This window comes from Apteryx mantelli, chromosome 5 (assembly GCF_036417845.1).
Source record: "Apteryx mantelli isolate bAptMan1 chromosome 5, bAptMan1.hap1, whole genome shotgun sequence".
In the NCBI taxonomy this organism is placed as follows: Eukaryota; Metazoa; Chordata; class Aves; order Apterygiformes; family Apterygidae; genus Apteryx; species Apteryx mantelli.
This window is the reverse complement of record NC_089982.1, coordinates 41,749,682-41,767,927: the sequence shown is the minus strand read 5'-3', so window position 1 is coordinate 41,767,927 and position 18,246 is coordinate 41,749,682. Positions and strand designations below refer to the sequence as shown.

General features: G+C 35.2%; 1 protein-coding gene across 1 annotated transcript in view; it reads left to right on the top strand.

Moving 5' to 3' along the window:
• Window positions 1-18,246, top strand: part of FSTL5 (follistatin like 5) — a 330,597-nt gene that overhangs the window by 190,296 nt on the left and 122,055 nt on the right. The gene's annotated exons all lie outside the window — the stretch shown is intronic.

The window sequence follows — 18,246 nt, the reverse complement described above, 5'->3', positions numbered from 1 at the left end:
GATAAGAATTTGTGGTGTAGTTTATGGTGTCGTTTTCTAATGATTATATCATGACTGAAAGGTTATAACAGAGCAACAATATTTCCAGTGGATATTTTCTGAAATATTCTGGTTTTATTTGTTATTTAAAGAAGTTTAAAAGAAATTAGCTACTTTAACTCAAAAATGCTTGAACCATAGAATTTTTGACCCTGCCACAGTTCTCTGTCACTTGAGCTGATAGAGAGTGTCTGTCTTTGATTTTTTCATTCTTTTATCTCTACCTTTTCCTTCTACATTTAGATACCAATCTCAACTGAGAATTGTTGAGCTCTCCTCTTCCTCATTAAAGTTTATATGCCAGCAGCTGGAACAAATGTTACAGACATTTACTCATTCCAAAGGGCAGTAGAGAAGATTTGGGTTTGCAATATTGAAGAAATGGATCCTATTCAAAACTCTGTGCAGAATTTCAAGGGTTTTTTGTTTTGTTCTTTTATGATTTTTTTTCTTAATAATGCTGTAACCCTAATGAATGGTTTCTTTAAGTAAGGAGAAGGAGTGGAAGGAAGCAGAGAAAAAATTTGACTGTCATCTAAAGACTGTAAATTCAGAATCCACCGTGATAGTAAATAGTACTGCTTTGTGAAGAGCTCCCCACAGACAGCAGGAGCTCTTTTTTCTCTACTGGTAGAAAGTAAGTCACCTTAAGGACAAAGATTAGTCTTTGCCTATCTTAGAAATATTAACATACATATATAGGTGCGTGTGTGTATATGTATATATACATACACACACACAAGTGTATATTCTGGAAATTACTTTCACGGGCTCATTTTATCTGACAAAATGAGTTTAAAATGAGCAGCCAGACGTGAATAATTGTAAGCAATGGGATAAAAATCAAGCAATGGCAGGATCATAATCAAGTAAACCTGACAGCAGAATCTGCTCTGTTGTATTCCTGTTGAAATGTTGGAAGCAAAGTTTCTTGTAGCATAAAAACATTTTAAAAAAACTAATTAAAATGCTAGAATGGACAAATATGAAAAATATGCAAGGAGAACATTAAGGAAATGAAATAAGTATCAATATTCTTCAATAAGTATTATGGTATAACTTACAATTTATTCTATAGATTCTGGGCTGAAAAACACCTGTAAAATATACCTTCCTCGAAGAGAGACAAGACCGTATCAAAGGATGAAGACAGTGATAGTTTGGGGACACTGAAAGTGAGACAGGTGTGGGTGTGCAAAATGATTGTAATGTTAATTATAAAACCAAGGGATTTAATCTGTCTTTGGGCCTTTTTAGGATTATAGCATAATTCAGGCTGGAAGGAGCACCAGGAGGTCTCTAGCCCAACCTGCTGTTCAAAGCAGGGTCATATATGAAGTCAGCCCAGGCTGCTTACGGCTTCATCCATTTGGGTCTTGAAAACCTCCAAGAACAGGGACGGCACAACCTCTCTGGGCAAGCTGTGCCAATGGATGGCTATCCTCATGGTGAAAAAGTTATTCCTTATATCCAGTCTGATCCTCTTGTTTCTGTTTATACCTGCTGTCTCTTGTTGTCCCACCATGCACCTCTGTGAAGAGCCTGGCTCCTCCTTCTCAGTGCCCTTCCTGTAGGCTCTGGGTGGCTGCTCTTGGGTCTCCCCAAAGCCATGTCTTCTCCTGGCTGAACAAGCCCTGTTTCCTCAGCCTCTCTTCACAGGTCAGGTACTCCAGCCCCTGAATATCGTGATCACTCTCCTTGAAATTGATTCAGTCTGTTGATGTCTTTCCTGTGCTGGGGACTCTGATCCTCATTAAACTTGACTTTAAACTTGTTTACAAGTGCAGTCTTCATACAGAAGGTGCTAGTAGTTTTGTTTGTTTGTTTGTTTGTTTTTTAAATCAGTTATGGATGATGCCTCTAAAAAGCCCACAAATCTAAACCAATAGACTGGACTTGCTTGTGATAGACATAAAAATACCAACAACTGAGCACTCAACATCTGTCAAGGAATATTTTGTTTATGGCTGACTTGATATGGATCAGTTTTAAAGCTTATCTTCTCTTTGTATGCATTTTGCTGCAGATATGTGGTATCATTAGTTATTAAACTTTCGCAGAGCTGAGAAGATATTCAAGTTGCACAGGAAAAGTAATCAAAATAAACTATAAATAAAGAATACTATTTTTATGAGAGCCTAGATATGCAAATCAAAACTGATCCTAGGTTCACTAAATGGAGAAGTTGTTTAGAATGCTCTCATTTAGCACTATTATGAAGGAAAGGGCCTGATGTGGTATGTCTGAGCATCAGACAGACAGACAGCTGGCTGATGCCAAAGAAGGAGTAACAGATCATTTTGCTACAAGGTACAATGTGTTATTCAAAGAAGAAGTGCATTGTCTACTACGTTGAGACTTGTGTTTAGCATATATGAACAGAATAATTTTTTCAACTATTGTGGTGTTTGTATATTCCTGTTGTTACTTGTAAGGGGAAACTTTTCAGTCAGCTGACAGCATGTCTTGTTTAAAAAAAAAAAAGTATTCTGGACAGGAAAAGCAATCTCTCTTCAGTCACTTTTCCCCTTTGGAGGGTCGAATACTGAGGTAACAAAAGAGAAGGGAAATGTTTAAGTGGGTGCCCTGCCTTGCTATTTGAGTCCCAATTCATTAAAAAAAAGAAAAAGAAAGAAAAAGCATATGTAGATGCTTACATACTGGTAAGACAGATGCAGTTTTCTAGATATCTGCTGGTTTTGCATATATCATCAGCTTTCTTTTTGTGTTGTGGCTTCTCTCTACCAGATACAGTATCTATCTGTTAGATGCCCTAACATGTCTGCTAGATACACATGTATCGTACAACACATATAGTGTACAATAGTATATGCCTAAGGGAGCATGAAGAATTATTTCCGTTAGGGTAAGAAGATAAAAATGGAAGGCTTAGATCTAGTTAGATCCTAGGAACACGGTGCTGAAGGAACCACTTGGAACGTCAAACACAATCCTCTCCTGTCTCAGGCCACATTATGTAAAATTCTAGTCCTAAAGTGATCAAGCTTCATCTTAGTTTTTGTTGCCTCAACCCCAAGTTAAAGGATTTTAGGGAACAGAATTTTAAGCACAAAAAAATTATTTAGCTTTGTCTCAAAGGAATGGCTGAAAACGTAGGAAGATGGAACCAACCAAAAGCTACAAGCATAAGATACAGATTCTTGAAAGGTTTACCTTATGTAAACTAAAACATAACTAATGTATGTCCTTTATTTTTCAAGGACTATCTTACTTCGGGTAATGTGCCCTATAGTATCAAAATAATTCTGTATTTGCTCTAAATGCTGTCTTTTTTTTGTTTGCCTTTCATTGCTGTTTTCTGAAATAAAACATATGCTTTTCTCTCGTAAAGTAAATTCTAAAATGAAATTTCAGAGTGAGTATTTCAGGTGGTCTTTATGGTGAGTTACAAAATTTCAAGGCATACCACAAGCAAGTAAATAGTAATAAATTATTCTGTTTGATCATTTAGCAGATGCAGATGTATATGTAGACACTTCCCTTTAATCACAGTAGAAAGAATGATGGTAATTTAGAGGTTTATGAACAGAACTGATTAAATATACAATGAATACAAATAAGTTTATTGTAAATAACAGAACTAAATGCTCTTATGTAGCAATTGAAATCCTGTACAGAATGAAAAAAAAAAAAAGTGGTCTTTCAGAATCACTGTCTTCAGTGTTCAACTATTTTTGATGCTCTTTTATGTTCAAAAGGTGAATTTAAACATTGAGGACTTATTTGAGTTTTAAAATTAACACTAGGTATACAGGAAATTATCAGAAAGAATTAGCTACCCAAAATAATATAGGACCTAATTTATTACTACTTATTCCATTAGAGATACCCTATAGTTTCACAGAAGCTACTTGTTCTTTCAGTTACCACTCAAGATTATCAACAATATCTTAATCTGTCCTGCAGCTGTTGTTCAGAATCATGTGTATTGTTACTGTACATAATATTGCTTAATATATTTAAAAGTACCTTAAGTTTTGAAATGCTATTCAGGTCACAGATATCAGATTCAGGTTTTAAAGACTCCTTATTGCTGAGGTATGTGTGTGAAGTTATGTGTAAACCTACAGCAATAGCAGCTGTTCCAAAAAAAATCCAGGCTGAGATCACAGTGCTTCTCTTTAGGCATAGCTTTCAGAGAAAATGCGAGGGACTAGGGCCTACTGTGGTTGTCACACATGCAGCTTTGTGCTATCTTGGATTATGTGGAAAGGCAAGAGGTCCCTGTAAGTAGAGGACTTATGCTTAGTTATGACCAGATTCTCTCATTCCCCCCAAAATGCTTTGAAAACATCACTGTTCACACTGCATGCATTAAGACAGCCTTACTGCTGTTTTAAATTTACTGAATGCAATTATCAAAGGGGCATGTTCCAAAATGCTGTTTTGAAATGTCTCTCTTTCTTTCCAAAGCAAAATAGACCGGAGTTTAACAAAAAATACAAATATATAAAGCCTATACTGAACTATTAACTGAAATAAATGAGTCTCACCATTGGCTTCTGTACGTTATCCTTAAGCCCACAAAGCCTAACTCAAGAAATCCTATTTGAATTTATACTTCCACTGAGTTCACTATGTGGTCCCAAATATTGTTATTCAATGTGAAACATGAGTCAGAGCTTATATCCATAATGAGTCTTCGGTAGTAAAGCAAGTTAACAAATAGTGGAGGAAAGAGTTTCTGAGGGAGGAAGAGGTATTGGTCTGTCTTCTGCCACCATTAGTTCCTTCTCCAGAAGCAGCTAGTGTGTCTCAGAATGTTCTGGGGGTATTACATTTTAGCACTAGCCTCTGAAAATACCAGTTAACATCATATTGAGTAGGAGCCTTTGGACTTGGTGGTAATATTTTTCTGCTTAACTTAATCTGTCTTTTAAATTCCTGCTTGTGTTATACATATTTTCCATCAAGAGGTTGTCAGCTGGAAAAGAATACAACCTCTTTTGGTAAGTGGGCAGAATTGTAAAACTGATGGCTTCAAAGAAGCAAATACTTGAACGTTACATAGTGTTTCATGTTTTAAAGTACTGTCTGCCTAAAATTTCTGACATGCCGCTATCATAATCAATTTATTGCTATACCAAGGGATTCCCAAATAATCAAAAATGTGTTCATTTGGTGCTTTCCCATTAAGACTGTGTTTATTATTTGAAAAAGGCTATCTCAGAGTGAAGTAGGGGATGTTTCTTTCTGAAATGTGTTTTAATAAAAAGTACTTTTGCCTTCTACTATACAGATAGAAATTTTGATATTCCTTTTTCCTAGGAATTTGGACTTGCAAAAATTTGTTCTGTATTAAAAATGAAAAAGAACTGTAATTCTATTTTAAAAAAAGACATTGTATAAAAGATTAACTGTGCAAGCTTTTTATTTCTAATTAATTTTTATTGATAAGTCAGTTTCCCTTATTTGCGTTCCCTGTCCATATACAGGCTAAGATCGAAAGCTCAGTAAGTCTTTTTACAGATTTCATGTGACTTTGAAGTGAGTGCTTTGAACTACTGCCAAGGGTGGACCCAGCAGTGAGGTGACTGGGGACCACAGAACTACAGTCATAGCTGCTTCGTGTGATTCAGCACAAAGCCAAAAACTACTGTGCAGTGCTAATATGTTTCCCCAAATTGCTTCCAGTATATGTACATGTAGTATGCATTATATATGCCTTGAGTGCAGTTTTACCACTATCATCCTGCTATGTGCATTATAGCTGTAAAAACCATAACAGATTTATACGGTAGTACCAATCCACAGGACTTTATATGCAATCACATTTGTGGTAAAGCTGCTATTAGAATTTGACTTTATGTCAAAAGCCTTCCCCCCCCACCGCCCCCCATATTGCTTTCTACTTTTCACAATACCTACCCTGAAAGTATTTTTAAATCTTAAATGTTGCTATTTGGCAGGTTGTGTAGTTGTAGAAGTCCTCAGGGAAATGCTGAGCTCTCAGTGCATTTTGTCTACTCAGATCTGGATCAATGTAGCAAACAAACAACTGTTTTTAGCATACATTCTTTTTGCATATTCTTTGTAGCATGCGTTCTGAACATTGGGTAATGTCTAATAGTATCATGCTACTACATGTTTTGTTCTCTTAAAATTTTGCCTGAATAATATTATGGATGAACAAAGAAATGAAAGATTTTATCAAGGTATACAACATAAGCAGGTATTGTACATGCTTCTCTTGAAGCTCTGATAAGATACCTTATTCATGTTTTTATGTACCCTGATATTGTCGGTCCTAGGCTGTAGAAGGTTTACACTGAGCTAACTTATGAAATGGATAAGATATGTCAAAATGAACCAGTAACCTTTGATAGTGAATAAGCCATTATTTCCTAACCTCAGATATCTAGAAATGGAATACTAATTTAGTTACTCTTGCTGACATTGCAACTGTAAATGAGTTGTGTATTGCATGTGAGTTGTATATCTAGAATTTCACATTTTGCTAAGGCCAGGTGTCTAAGGTTTTCTTTTTCATATTATTGGAATCAAATAACAAATTAAAGGCTGAGTTAAGTTTGCAGGAATAAATGAAACAAATATTTTGCAACTTCTTTGGCTATCAGGAGAGTTGAGAAAATTAGCAGACTTTGTTCATGACTCCTGAGTTTGCTGACCTCTAACTGGGGGAGAGCTTGGCTTGCATAATATTTGTTATTAGATCAAAATGCCAAAGAACAAACTCTCATAAGCCTTTCAATGAGTTTATCATCTGAACTCATTTAAATGCTATAGAGAATGACACAGAATATTCAGGAAAAAAATAAGCCCAGAGCAATTCTAAGCTTTTGGCTATGATTAGCACCTCCCACCCCCCAGTGGTCAACTAACGGTTTATCTCTTGGAAATCAAATTGCTATGCACTGTGCCTCTCCGTACTATTGTAACTATTTTGCTTGTAGTTGATTCTGAGAATATTCTCATTTCTGCAAGGGAAGGTACCTGTAAGATTAAGCTAAGACTGATGTTTCAACATCCACAAATACCTTTGTCTAGATATTGTAAGGAACATTTCAAAGCCCATTTAAAATAATAATTTATAACCACAGTGACCTTTATTAACAGTTTTAAAGGAAGCTCTGTTTCTCCAAAACAGGTGGAAAAAAAAAATTCTACCAGAATGTAAGTAATGGCTACGCGTTAAAGGAGACAAGCACTAGCTAATCCACAAGCAAGAACATTAAATATCTGTTTCAACGCAGAATTGCACTTATGGAACTATACTGAATACTGAAAGGCTCATAAAATACTATTTAGTAAAAAAGTCTTGGTAACTATTGCATTACTTGTTTCCTTTGCGCCCATAGCATTGCCTTCTTATCTGGATCTCATAGTTACGATTTCTCCCCAGTTTCAACCTCCAAAGTAACTGGCTATAAACACTGTTAGCAAACAATAACTATTCATTTGAACTGATAATTTTAAATATAATTTGATATAAAATATCATATTTATTTCTAAATATAAGTGGCTCTTCCCTTAAAAAGAATTATTATATTAATACAAATACATATCATTGCAAGATATGAAAGGAAATTCTCTTTATTAAAACTGCCAAGTCAGTTTTTGCAACTGAAAATAAGGATAATATTCCTTGACAAATTTGGAGAGAAGAAGATGAGTATTCTGAACATTGTAATAAGCCAAGTCATTTGCCTGCTAAATAAAAAATTTGTCTGAAGCAAACTTGACTGACTGTTTCAGTCAACTGAATTGGTATGTAATAGGGTTTCAACAGAAATCGTATTTAATTTTTTGATTTCATTAGGAACCAGCAGAGATGCATCCTTTATCTCTTCTACAAAGCAGAATGTATTAGTTTGAATTTAAGTCATGGGTGAAATTTCAAAACTGAGTCTTTGGTATTTCCTGACTTGTGTAGATAAGTTGCTTGATTTTCCATGTTGCTGAATGCAGCCATTTTAAATCCATTTAATAAAAAGGAGATTAATCCTGCCTGCAGAAGTAAACTGCTTTTTAGCCCAGCATTAAATTTAAATAATAAAATATATGTGAAATTAAAAAAAAAAAAACTTCTGTTGGAAACTGCGCTAATGAGGTAAAGTTGCTGCAGCACTGTAGGACTTGGTGGTTACCAAGGAAAGTGTGGTTCTAAGTCATTGCTCCACTTAGTGACCTGGGACAGCCTTTTGATTTCTAGCAGGATTTAAATATTTCAGATGAAGACTGGATCAGTAAATTCCCTTTTCTATTCAAGAATTTGTTTTTTCAGAGGATGTTTTGAGCTGCTTTGTGTTACTTTGTATTCCATGCAAGGTTGAGTTTACTGGTGATCCTTAAGTATGTAGCACTAATGTTTGTTTTAGAAAAGTGTTGCTAAGTAATTTTATCCAAGAATGTGGACCATGTGTTGTTTTATCTTTATTCCTCATAGACTGTTATAGAGTCCAAAACCTTCCCGAAGGAAGGCTCTTGGGTTTTTTGTTCTTGTGTTTTTGTTTTTTGCTCTTGGTGGTTTTTTTTAAACTCATCTGCTCTTCTCATTTTCTCTGGCTCTGTTCTGATGTATGAGTAAATAAAAAATAATTTGAAAAAATATTGCAGTCAGAAGAAAATTAAAAGGCTTTTAGTAATTTCTAGGATATCTGGATTTCTTAAACATATCTGACATTTGCACTATAAAAAAGAATCTGAAGATGCAATTTTGAGATGAACAGATAGACCATATGAAAGTACACTGGAAATGCTGAAAATGGGGTTAATAAAAGAATAATTTCAACTTTGCAATGCTTGTGAGCTTTTCTGTAGACCTGAGTGTTATAGGAAGGTGTATTATACTATATTGGGAAAGTTTGTGGGTTTTTTGATTGAATGCCCTCAAATATGCAATACATACTATAGCTAAAGATTACCTGAAAAATATCTCCATTGCAGAGAAATATATTACAAAAGAAACTCTTTTAGTTCATTCTATTGTTCATACAGAATAAGATTGTGGCAAAATGTTCTATTTCAGGAAATTTCATTACTAAATTCATTTCCGAAACATAATAAGCACATTTCAAATGTTACCATATTATTCCTTCATAGCTTTTGACCCTGATATTTCTTCCCCTTTAATGTTATGTTTTCATAGTGTGTTTTGGTATGTTGTATGTTTTTGCAGTTTACTACTTCCCTGGCACGTCAATAGATGCTATTGGAAAAAAGACACTATTTTGGCCAATTGAAATAAAGAGTGAATGGATTATTTGGATGTAAATATTTCATAGAAAAATTCAAAGAAAATGTGGATAAAATAATTTTCATTATTTTACATTTGGAGTCAAAATAAATGAAGAATGATTTATTTATCTTAGCATTCCAAATTAAATGTTTCAGGAAATATTTGAAGCCCATTTGATACTCATTTGATTACTCTTAAAAAAAGATTAGTTTATTATAAAATTGTGTGCCATATATAGAGATATGTGTATGAATAACATATATATGTACACATTTATAAAAGTATATAGGTGAATAGCTTAATCTGATGACTGCCTTTTATTTTACTTGAAAAGAACCTCTTTATGTCAGTTTTCAGAATATCTTTGGGCCAATTCCACGATACTGAGTTCAAAAGTTGCTACTGGGTTTGACCCTCTGGTCAGAGGAGTGGAAGTATTGGAAATAATGGAAGCATTCATTGCTTAGTGCTACCCTCAATCATATTCCTTCCCATTTTAACCCCCCCACCCCCCCCGGCAAAATAGCACAAGCAGTCTGATAAGTAAGCAAGAAGAGAGCATCCAACTAACCTATTGCCATACTCTTACTCATAGATCCTGCTTTATGGCAAGGAAACTTGAACTGTGTTCAATCGCAGTGATCTTCATAGTTGTTAATACACTTCTGCTGTGTTCAGAGAGCTGGACCATTTCTTCTCTGTCTTCTGTTTATCATCTGTCCTGCCTCAGAGTTATTTATTTATTTATTTTCTAGTAAATTATTTCTGTTTAGTTTCCTTCTAGGTAATATTTTCAGGCTTTGGTTTTGTCTTTCCCTCCCTATTCCCAACTAAACAGAATTAAATAAAGGCAAAAGTTATGCTCATATGAGTGCTCTTGAACCATATGCCAAAGGATGCCATGGAAGAAGAATGAGAAATTCAGTCATGAGCTTCCTGAGCTTTTTACCCTGTATTTGTTTAGGTTTTTTTTGTGCATAGAATATGGCAAGGGAGAAAAAGAAAAAAGCAGTGATTTTTGAGGAACCTCATGATGCATCCCTTAGGAAAGCAGAAATATATCCTACTAATATATCCTGCTATCTTGTGACTCCTGAACTAGTTTGAGCTATAGAGGGAAGAGGCTTGCTTCTAAATTAGAATCATATTTCTAGTAAGCCATGGATTTTCAGTGCTCAGCTCACTTCATAGATAAAAAGCTACAAATTTTGGAAAGGGTGAGACTACTATGGTATTAGCTCAATATGGCAAAAACATTATTTCTATGTTGGCATTACTACAATCTAGTTAATATATAGTAAATTGAAGATTTGATTTTCAGGTTCAGAAAGATGAAAATATTTACCACACTGCAAGCTCTTAAGGAATACAATACCCTCTCCGCACCTGCCTGATTACCTGTCTTTAAAAAATGCATAGGTTCATGAAGTAGCCAATGGGAATACTTTATTTAAAAAAAAAATCTTTAAAAGATACCTTTTAGGCTTAAAGTTTGTTTTATGTGATTGATATTGCAATCTAAAAACATTTGAAGAAATATTCACTTTAAGAAAAAAATATAAAGAACTCTTTTAGAGACAGAATATTTTTCTCTAACCAGCTAATAATTTCAGCATGCTAGTTTATAAAATAACCGTTGCCAGTACACGTATTAGATAATGCCCATTGTTTCTGTACATTCACAAGATGTTTGGATAAAAGGGTTCCTCCATGACAAGTTCTTACTTCTGACTACCTGATAACTTCATTTTCTAAAGTCATATAAGGAATGAAGGAAAATATAATTTACATGCTCTTTTAAGTTTTGGAAAGCAGGATCGGTTTCATGTGAATGCATGCATATGCATGAAAATGTCTGATTTCCCCCCCGCCCCCTGAAGTCTTGCTCTCTTGTCATCTAGTGTTTGCCTGGTCAATATACCACAGATCTCGTAAGTGTTTGCAAGCAGCTTCCCATCTGTTGTCACTTCTAAGAAGTAAAAAGTTTTGGATATGTATAGAGTTAAAGAATGTGGCACCCCAGAATTTAAGCTGTTATAACTTCCTATAAATATTGACAACTGTATAGTTAGTCTGAGAGGGAAAGAATATCAAATAGTCTAGTCTGCCAGAGCTGTTTTCGTGGTCTCAGATAATGGTGTTCTAAACTGTGATGTTTCTCACTCCTCGTCACTCCTGGCTTTCTGACTGCTCAGAAACAAATGTCTCATAATTGCACATAATAATTATTTATGTATTCATTATAGAGATGTATGTGAGCAGAATTCAGTAGGAGTATTTATGTATGTATGGGTTGTGTGTATTTGATGAAATTGTATATTGTGACACCTCTACTCCCTGTGATTGCTAGAGCTGTATTTAGTTGCATGACTGTTCTGTTTTATATACACAACATAAAACCATATGTCTAATTATCTAAATGTATTTTGACCCTTTTGCATTTAAAAAAAATTTCTATTGAAGGAAACAGACTAACAAAATGACTCCTGGGTTGTGTTGTATTCAGAAATAACTTGACAGCAGATTTTCAAGGCTGTTTTCCTAAAAGTTTATGTTCTCAGAGTATCATATCCTATGTGAGTATCCTATGCAAGGTCAGCGAGTGATTTATATGTGAAATTCAATTTCGGTCATAGAAAAAAAGAAGGCACTTTGTGCCTATGAAGTGCTGAGTTCATATTCATTTAAGCACAAAATATGTGTAACAACAACTGCTCTGGGTTAGAACAAAGATCCATTTAGTCCAGTATCTCATCTCTGGGAGTGCTTAGGGAAGATTACCAAAAAAGAACAAGCATGCAAGATTCCCCTCTAATATAGGTGCTCAGCTCAGGTGGTTTGTGTCTCATAGACTTTCTGAGCCTGCAGAATCCTGCTGTCTTTAATAGCCCTTGTTGGATGCCTTACTTATAAATTTGATTGCCTTTTGGGCCCGAGTGAAATTACCATCTACAACATCCTGTTTCAGAGATTTTCACAGCTAAATGACTTCTTGCATAAAAAAGTATCTTTTTGTGTTCGTTGTGCATGGCTTCAGTTTAGTTTATTTAGTTCCTGTATGATAAGAAACCCTGAACAATTGTTCCATATTCTCAGTCTCTGTGACACTGTAATTTTTGTAAGCTCTTGCCATGTCTTTCTAGTCATCTCTTTTCTATGCTGAAAAATTCCTCATTTAATATTTTGTGTGGAAGGTGTCCTGCACCTTTGGTCATTCTGGTTGTGTTCCTCTCTTTTTAAAGTTTTACTGTAACTTTTTTTTATAGAAATAAGGACTAAAACTGCACACAGAGCCAAGCTGCACATACACCCTGAATTTCTGCAGTGGCATAGTGATGTTTTGTGTTTGGATACCGATCTTTGCCTAGTAATTCCTTTTATTGTTATGTGGTCAGGGCTGAGTAGATGTTTTCATACAGCTGCCTATTATGCTCTCAAAATCTCATACCTAAGCAATAATAACTTGTTTGGAGCCCATCGCTGTGTAAACAAGGTTGGGCTTCTTTTTTTTTTTTTTCCCTTCCCCTGCACACAGTGCTTTGAATTCAATATACTGAATTTGGCATCCCAGTATTGCAAGGTCTTTATGCAAATTAGCTTTTATTTTTGTTAACCAAATTACTTGATTTCTTGTTCTCAGAAAATGTTATCACTTCATTTTTCACCCTTTCTCCCAGATCATGTTGAATAACACAAGATTACAGAGGAGATCCAGGGGATACTCCACTGCTGACTTACTTTCATAAGAGACCCGCAGACAGACTCCTTCAACAGAGAAATGAAAGATTTTTTGGCAGCCCGCGATAAGACCTGATGCATGTTTTTTTGTGAAAGGGTAGACTGATCAGGCAGAGATACTGTGAGCAAAACTGTAGCATGCAAGACTGAAGTGCGGAGAGCCATAGCTGAAGCTGGTCTCTTTCTTTTGTCCTTTAAGCTTTGTGCTGAAATTCTTAGCTGCATAGCACATAATATGCTGTGATCTTAAGGAACTATATCAGGCCTCAAAACCAAAAGAGGAATACACAGAGTATTCATACTTAAAAGTAAAGCTAGGTAGTTGCTGTACATCATTCTTCACATAGTAAATGCAGAATATCTATAATTAAACTTTTTATAAATTCATCCTATGTTCTACTTTAACTTAATGAGTTTTTGGAAATATTTATATATTTTGGAAATATTTATATATTTATATATTTGTTACAGAAATGTGTAGAGAAACGTGTACAGAAATATTTATATATGCACACACACGATATACTTTTATATATATACATATATTGTGTGTGTATGTGTGTATATATATACACACATATATTTTAGTTCTTCAAAGGTATATATGACATGATAAAAAACTCTAAATTGCATATTAAATTTAAATACCTTTTAAAATTCTTGTGGTCTCAGTTTGCCTGCAAATACATACCTTTTCTTCAAAACTTTCCTTAGTAGAGATAGCAACTATACAGTGAAGCTATTTATCCACTGAAGATTTTGAAAGCAACAGTTAAATATTTTCAGATTTGGTGTGTAAATATTCACCTCTGCCTGTCTTCACAGACCTTGTTGTGATTAGAACTTTTAGATTACTGCCAACCCCTTCTTGAATATGTATTTATCCATTTCAGACCAGTAGAGCAAAAAGGGATTTCAGGCTTACAGATCTCCATCACCACCAGAATCATATTTCGTATATTTTTTCTCATCTGAGATTAGTTGAACTATAACTGCGTTATACTTGCTTAGTTTAATGGACTCTAATAGTCATCCAAACTTGAGTAATATCTTTGAAGATCCTGCCAAAATCCTGCTGTTTCATAGCATGAGGTTGAGGATCTGATATGGTATGGCATGTTGATGTCAAGAAGGTACATAGGCTAAAAAAAGGCTTAAAGATGTTCTGTCTTGTACTCAACAATTCGTGTTTTGTGTTCCACATAAGGTCATGGTCCTTTGCATGGAAATCTACTCTTTGAGGGAGTAAAACTCTACCTACCTAATAACAAAAGTTAAAAGCCTCTGTACAGTCAGGTAACAGAGCCTACCTTGAATTCTGTTTTTTCTTTTTCCCTCTAAATGTAAACTGTCGTGTCAATCAGCTGACAGATTTTTAGAATGACTTTTATCCTACTACTACTCCCATCCATGCTTTTTCCACATTACAGATTTCTGTGAGGAGCTACTTCATAACTCTACTCTTCAGACTGTGGGGAACTATGGAATAAGAGTTGCATAGCCTCCCCCTTCTTCTTGCAATGGAAGTAGAGCAGTTCTGTTATGCTTCACATCTAACACCCCTTTGGTGTTCAGATAATTTAATCCTGATTTACTATTTCAGAGTATTGTTCTATTGTTTTCCTGACCGAACTGGAAGAAGAGACAACTTTATAAAAAGTCAGGTTGTCATAAAACTTTGGATAAGTCCAGATAGCTTAAATGTTTAGCTATTCTTTTACCATTCTGGGAAAGAAGCTTTGAAATTTAAAAATGAAATGAAGCTATGCAGTAAATAAAATTGGCAAATATTATATTTTATAAACTGAAACCTCCATGCGTAAAACTGTGCGTTACTGGGGTTGTCAACTCTTCTCTTAAAATTCCCATTTCATTATTGATTAGTTCCAGAAATACTTGGTAGATTGAGCTGCTGCATTTTAAATGTTTCATTTGGGGTAGCTGCAAGTATGCAGTATTGATGTTCAGCATCTGTATTTGTAGTAAACATAAGCAGCATTAAATTTGGATCTATACTAGTAAAATTACTTGAAAATATTTATGCCAACTCTTAGCATTTAAATAGAATGTTTTTGCTTGAGCTAGTTGTGTGCAGCACAACAAACATACTGAAATTGATTTTTTCATACATTTTCTTGTTTAGTTAGACAAATTTGCCAGGATAGTCTATGATAAAATAAGGTCAAAACTAATTATCACTATTACTTTAGTGAATTAGCACTTGCACATGATCTAGGAGAGAAAGCTGTATTAACGAATAACTTTTCCTGTGAAATCTGTTATCAGGAGGAAAACGAACGAAAAAGCCCAAGTAGTAATATGGATAGGTTAGTAACAGGAGTCTACTAATGTAGATTAGTAGATTAGTGTAGTATTAATGGTTACTACACTATAAGTAATATACCTTTTAAATTATGTATTATTCTTGGTGTGTGTTACCATTCTGACCATTTTTACCCAAGTTCTGCTCTTACTTATTTATAGCCAGATATCATACAGTTTTTAATATACTTGTACAAGCATAACTCATAGCAATATTTGGTTTTGCATCTCTTTTTGAATAATACAGTGTTATGATGTTTTTAATTGTTCTTCTTCAGGACTGCATTACAAGCAGGTGGTCTAGATTTACAGTTATTTTGAGGTTCATTTTAACTGTTGAAGTGTTAATTTGAAAAACAGAATAAGAAAACATTCTCTATGGTCACATTTACCTTGGGATACTTCAGAATATACATTATTGACTGAAATGTTTGATCATGCACTTTCACTGAGAATCAAGGCCCCTTTATCTTCACGTATATGGCTGCCGATACATAATTTCAGATTTGGCAGTGTGTTATGATTAATATTAAAGGTACCAAGAGGCATTAACCTGTGGATGTTCAAATGATAATTCAGATTTTTATTCTATTTTTTTTTTTTTAAGTGTCCATGTCTTTAATACTGCTGTGGTCTAGGCTGCTTTCCAATCCAGTGCCTAGAATGCTGTAAGGATTTAAAAGGTTACATGGAGTAAACTTAGGGAACACTTCAGCTGAACTTGTAGAATGATAGAATTTTTATATTTGAACTTTGAATTAGGCTTCTGTGTGTAACTAAGCATTTTTGATAGCTTTCTAGTCCACAGCATAAATGGATCCATTTCAAGCGGCTGATTAGTAGATCTGTCTGGGATCATGTGATATTCAAGAGAGACTTCCACTAATTTCAGCTGACTTAACAGCAATACCTAGCAAAAAGAGAGCATTGGGGGCAAGAGGGGATGAAGAGTCAAAGTGTGCAGGGAGCCAGTTTTGTGCAGTGATGGATAGAGGGAGAAAGAAACTTGCTAAGCAAAAAGATGCAGAAGAGTGTAAATAGCAAATACTCCCTCAGAACCTGAAATTGAAAGCCGTGATCCTTAGTGTTTTCTCTTGGCTGCCACTGCAGGAATAGTGAATGCTGCCTGTGGAGGATGAGAGGCTACTGTAGCTATTAGGTCTACAGTTCCTTAGATCAGTTTGGAGTTTTGTACACCCTCTGAAGATCTAAGCCAGGTAAGCTGGGCTTTCAGTAAAGTTCTACATGGTGAGATTTTCATCATCATCCTTTTTACATAATTCATAATTACGGTCTTGTAATGAAGATATTAAAGAGAAGTTTGCATCAACATTATTTGGCTTTGTTATTGCATTATGAAGCAAATTTTAATTATATGATTGCACATATTCCTTAGTGGTCCTGTCTGCTTTGATAAAGAGAATGGAGAGTGAATCAGAAGTACAGAGTAAAACTAGCTTTTGTCTGTTAAAACCTCTGTCTGTTTTGTTAGTGAAGCTAAAAGGTGTTCCATGACTAAGGCAGATAGTTACAATATGAAAAAAAGAGGAAGCTAATGGTAAATATATATCTCTTTGCATCAAAACTCCTAAACTGCATAATGCATTCAGCCTAACACAGTGCATTCAGTTTAACTGAACTGTTTAACTGGACAGAATTGCATGTTCCTCGCTTTCAGGATATGTGTTTTGAGAATGAGAGTCTCATTTGCACAAGCTCTGAGCGCTCTGAGATGAGGCTAAAGTTAACTGAAGCTATAATTTGAACAAATAAAATCGTATCCAGTGAAAGAACAGTATCATGTTGGGAACCTAAGCTTCTTAAACACTTTGGACAGTTTATCTTTTCTTTGCCCCAGTTCCATGCCTGTACTATGATGGTATTATTTTTGCTCCCTAGACTCTCACTGGGCCATGAAAGCACCTTGGAGTTTGAAAAGCATGTTGCTGTCTCTTAAGAGTCTCTTTAAAAGCCCTTGAAGAAGGCTTGAGGGACATTAAGAGCTTTCCAGAAATCCAGCTGGACTAAACAAACTAGATCACCCAGTCTTTAGCAATCTTTACCACTACTGTTTCTAATTCAGGATTTGTCATAAACTCCTTCACAGCTTGATCATGGAATCACAGAACAGGTCAGAGGACACTTCCTGAGGGCATTTAGCCAAATTCCTTGTTGGTTCATGTTCGTCCTGTGATCTACCAGGACCCCTGCATCCTTTTCTGCAAAGGTGATTTCTAATCAGTTGACCCCCGTCCAATACTGTTGTGTAGACTTACTCTGTCCCAAGTGCAAGACTTTTTTCATTGGTCTTGGTTGTATTTCATAGTTTGTCAGCCCATTCCTCCTGCTTATAAAAATCCCTCTGAATGGCAGTCTTACAGAAGTGTACCTACTGATCCTACCAGTTTGGTGCCATCTGCAAGATTTCTGAGGTGCATTTTGTACCATCATCCAAGTTCTCGATGAAGATGTTACAGTATCAGCCTCAATACTGGAACCACTCATAATTAGCCGACCTTCAGACTCTAAAATGTTGACCACTGCCCTTTGAGCCTGATGTGTCCAGGAAGTTACTTGCTCACTTTGTAGTCCACTCATCCAGTCCATAGCTCCCTAGCTTGGGCTAGGTTGCTACGAGTGACTGTGTCAAAAGCCTTGCTAAGGTAAATGACAGCCACTACTCTTCCATTATCTATAGAGCTAGTCATTTCTTGTAGAAGGCAGTTCAGACTTCAATTTTAGGCAGGTACCCTGCTAAATATTTCCTCCTTAAACGGCTGAGTAAATACAGATTTTTTTTCACTTCACCAGGAAGTCTTAAATGTTAACATTGCCTGTGTCTATCCATGCAGCCTACAATTTTCTTTTGAAATTTTTTTGTAATTTTATAAAAAATTATTATTCACTCATTACCAGTGTCTGTATTT